Source organism: Cyclopterus lumpus, chromosome 17 (assembly GCF_009769545.1).
Source record: "Cyclopterus lumpus isolate fCycLum1 chromosome 17, fCycLum1.pri, whole genome shotgun sequence".
Lineage (NCBI taxonomy): Eukaryota > Metazoa > Chordata > Actinopteri > Perciformes > Cyclopteridae > Cyclopterus > Cyclopterus lumpus.
Window position 1 is genome coordinate 22,570,770 of NC_046982.1, and position 5,000 is coordinate 22,575,769.

Here is a 5,000-nt window from a genome sequence, read left to right on the forward strand (position 1 = left end):
ACTACCACACTGTCAAATAGTACCTTTACATCTAAGTACTACTACCACACTGTCAAATAGTACCTTTACAGTTAAAGTACTACTACCACACTGTCAAATAGTACCTTTACAGTTAAAGTACTACTACCACACTGTCAAATAGTACCTTTACAGTTAAAGTACTACTACCACACTGTCAAATAGTACCTTTACAGTTAAAGTACTACTACCACACTGTCAAATAGTACCTTTACAGTTAAAGTACTACTACCACACTGTCAAATAGTACCTTTACAGTTAAAGTACTACTACCACACTGTCAAATAGTACCTTTACAGTTAAAGTACTACTACCACACTGTCAAATAGTACCTTTACAGTTAAAGTACTACTACCACACTGTCAAATTATACTAATGGCAAAGTCTAAAAAAAAACTACTAATAACACTGTAATTACAGTATAGTAGGAATACCACACATATTTGATGATGGACCGATTGACCGATGAACTAATTGACCGATAGACTAATTGACCCTAATTGACTGATTGACTGATGGACTAATTGACCGATGGACTAATTGACTGATGGACTAATTGACTGATGGACTAATAGACTGATGGACTAATTGACCGATGGACTAATTGACCGATAGACTAATTGACCCTAATTGACTAATAGACTGATGGACTAATTGACCGATGGACTAATTGACCGATAGACTAATTGACCCTAATTGACTGATTGACTGATGGACTAATTGACTGATGGAATAATTGAACGATGGACTAATTGACCCTAATTGACTGATGGATTAATTGACTGATGGATTAATTGACTGATTGATTAATTGACTGATGGACTAATTTACCTTAATTGACCCTAATTGACTGATTGACTGATGGACTAATTGACTGATGGAATAATTGAACGATGGACTAATTGACCCTAATTGACTGATTGACTAATTGACTGATGGATTAATTGACTGATTGATTAATTGACTGATGGACTAATTTACCTTAATTGACCCTAATTGACTGATGGACTAATTGACCTTAATTGACCGATGGACTAATTCAATGATGGACTAATTGTTTGGTGGTTTCTTGAATCTTGAAACTTCAGCTGCATAAATATATTTTATGTTTTGTGTGCACATTTAATACCATATATTTAATCACATTTAATACCATACTTTTAATCACTTTTAATATCATACAATTAATACCATACATTTAATCACATTTAATACCATACATCTAATCACATTTAATATCATACAATTAATACCATACATTTAATCACATTTAATACCATACATCTAATCACATTTAATCACATTTAATACTGTATATTTAATCACATTTAATACCATATATTTAATCACATTTAATACCATATATTTAATCACATTTAATACCATACATTTAATCACTTTTAATACCATACTTATTAATACCATACTTTTAATACCATACATTTAATCACTTTTAATACCATACTTATTAATACCATACTTTTAATACCATACATTTAATCACATTTAATACCATATATTTAATCACATTTAATACCATACATTTAATCACTTTTAATACCATACTTATTAATACCATACTTTTAATACCATACATTTAATCACTTTTAATACCATACATTTAATTACATTTAATCACATACTTTAATCACTGAACGCATCATGAGAACATTATCATTTCCCTTCAGCCAGTACTCACTTTCACTGAGCAGAGCCTGAACGCATCATGAGAACGTTATCATTTCCCTTCAGCCAGTACTCACTTTCACTGAGCAGAGCCTGAACGCATCATGAGAACGTTATCATTTCCCTTCAGCCAGTACTCATGTTCACTGAGCGGAGCCTGAACGCATCATGAGAACGTTATCATTTACCTTCAGCTAGTACTCATGTTCACTGAGCAGAGCCTGAACGCATCATGAGAACATTATCATTTACCTTCAGCCAGTACTCATGTTCACTGAGCGGAGCCTGAACGCATCATGAGAACGTTATCATGTACCTTCAGTCAGTACTCATGTTCACTGAGCGGAGCCTGAACGCATCATGAGAACGTTATCATTTACCTTCAGCCAATACTCATGTTCACTGAGCGGAGCCTGAACGCATCATGAGAACGTTATCATTTCCCTTCAGCCAGTACTCATGTTCACTGAGCGGAGCCTGAACGCATCATGAGAACATTATCATTTACCTTCAGCCAGTACTCATGTTCACTGAGCGGAGCCTGAACGCATCATGAGAACGTTATCATTTACCTTCAGCCAATACTCATGTTCACTGAGCGGAGCCTGAACGCATCATGAGAACGTTATCATTTACCTTCAGCCAGTACTCATGTTCACTGAGCGGAGCCTGAACGCATCATGAGAACGTTATCATTTACCTTCAGCCAGTACTCATGTTCACTGAGCGGAGCCTGAACGCATCATGAGAACGTTATCATTTACCTTCAGCCAGTACTCATGTTCACTGAGCGGAGCCTGAACGCATCATGAGAACGTTATCATTTACCTTCAGCCAGTACTCATGTTCACTGAGCGGAGCCTGAATGCATCATGAGAACGTTATCATTTACCTTCAGCCAGTACTCATGTTCACTGAGCAGAGCCTGAACGCATCATGAGAACGTTATCATTTACCTTCAGCCAGTACTCATGTTCACTGAGCAGAGCCTGAACGCAACATGAGAACATTACCATTTACCTTCAGCCAGTACTCATGTTCACTGAGCAGAGCCTGAACGCATCATGAGAACATTATCATTTACCTTCAGCCAGTACTCATGTTCACTGAGCGGAGCCTGAACGCATCATGAGAACATTATCATGTACCTTCAGCCAGTACTCATGTTCACTGAGCAGAGCCTGAACGCATCATGAGAACGTTATCATTTACCTTCAGCCAGTACTCATGTTCACTGAGCGGAGCCTGAAGGCATAATGAGAACGTTATCATTTACCTTCAGCCAGTACTCATGTTCACTGAGCGGAGCCTGAACGCATCATGAGAACGTTATCATTTACCTTCAGCCAGTACTCATGTTCACTGAGCGGAGCCTGAACGCATCATGAGAACGTTATCATTTACCTTCAGCCAGTACTCATGTTCACTGAGCGGAGCCTGAACGCATCATGAGAACGTTATCATTTACCTTCAGCAAGTACTCATGTTCACTGAGCGGAGCCTGAACGCATCATGAGAACGTTATCATTTACCTTCAGCCAGTACTCATGTTCACTGAGCAGAGCCTGAACGCACCATGAGAACATTACCATTTACCTTCAGCCAGTACTCATGTTCACTGAGCAGAGCCTGAACGCATCATGAGAACATAATTTACCTTCAGCCAGTACTCATGTTCACTGAGCAGAGCCTGAACGCATCATGAGAACATCATTTACCTTCAGCCAGTACTCATGTTCACTGAGCAGAGCCTGAATGCATCATGAGAACACCTCCACAAAGCTCCTCCATCTCTGCAGCCTGCCCTGTTTGTCTGAGGAGGGGGGGGGGAAGAGAGGAGGAGGAGGAACGGGACACACACACACACCCACAATGTGGAGTGAAGCCCCCCCCCCTCCCTCTCATCGTCTGCTCTCCAGCCAGCATCACCTCCACCCTGCAGCCTGCAGCAGGAGCGACTCCACCGAGCAGCATGCTCAACTCCGTGTGGTACGCCAAAAAGATGGGCCGCCGCATCATGGGCACACTGAGGAGAACCAAGCGGCTCCACCGGCGCCTCCTGGTAGGTCCCCCACCCGCCGCCTCCCACCTCCTCCACGAGAGCATACATCGTTGTAAAGGTGAGGGGGGGAGGCGGGTGAGTCATCTTCACCGCCGTGTGTTGAGTCAGACGTGGGAAAAGTTGTTGCTGCTGCGTCATGTGGTGGATCAGGATTCATGCAGAATCCCCCCCCCCCCCTCCTCCTGCTCCTCCCCACCACACACATCTGGTCCTCCTCTCGCCCACGACCTCCATGCAGCAGAGAGAGAGAGAGAGAGAGATGCATAAACAGCAGCATCGTGGTCTGTTGCAGTCGGAAAGGAACCCCTGCAGTAGCACATGCCTTCCTCGGCGTTGCCTAGCAACCTCCGGGCTCCTGACACACACACACACACAAAACAATGGCAGTTTTGAGTTGGACTTCTTCTGTCTTTTTACTTGTTGAGCTGCAGAGGAGGAGGAGCTTGTTTCAGGGTTCATGGTGACATCAAGAACAATCACCAAAACAACAGAGTTTGTCAGCCGGAATCTGTAAAAACGGTCCCTGAATGCATCATATGTGACAAATGCTTCAGTCAGAAAAAGCTTTTAAATTTCATCAAAAACATTAAAAAACTCAAATAATCTTTTTACTTTGATCAGATTGTGTTAAAAACATTAAATTATGAGCTCAATTCATGACGTCATGATTGATTCATGTGAGACCAAATAGAGGAAAACATGAGAATAGTAGATGCGTTCAGGCTCCGCTCTGTGAACATGAGTACTGGCTGAAGGTACATGATAATGTTCTCATGATGCGTTCAGGCTCCGCTCTGTGAACATGAGTACTGGCTGAAGGTACATGATAATGTTCTCATGATGCGTTCAGGCTCTGCTCTGTGAACATGAGTACTGGATGAAGGTACATGATAACGTTCTCATGATGTGTTCAGGCTCCGCTCTGTGAACATGAGTACTGGATGAAGGTAAATGATAACGTTCTCATGATGCGTTCAGGCTTCGTTACTATGGATCCTCAGTGTGCTTGTGACCCGGCGTTGGGTGTGTTGCCCCGTGTGGCCTGTAGGGGGAACTGCAGACGCACAGATCAGATGCTCTTCCTCGTCTTCCCCTGAATGCCTCAAACGAAGCTCCTAAAAGCCCCGTCGTTCACTTTGAGGCTTTTATTTTGAAGGAATCCTGTTCAACCTGAGTGGAAACATGTGCATCATCAGTGTGGTGGTCCCCCCACCCCCCCACCCCCCTTGGATCC

General features: G+C 42.3%; 1 protein-coding gene across 13 annotated transcripts in view; it reads left to right on the forward strand.

Annotated features, from left to right (window-relative positions):
* The window catches only part of dlg1l (discs, large (Drosophila) homolog 1, like), a 74,389-nt gene that overhangs the window by 34,481 nt on the left and 34,908 nt on the right, over window positions 1-5,000 (forward strand). The window lies entirely within an intron of this gene.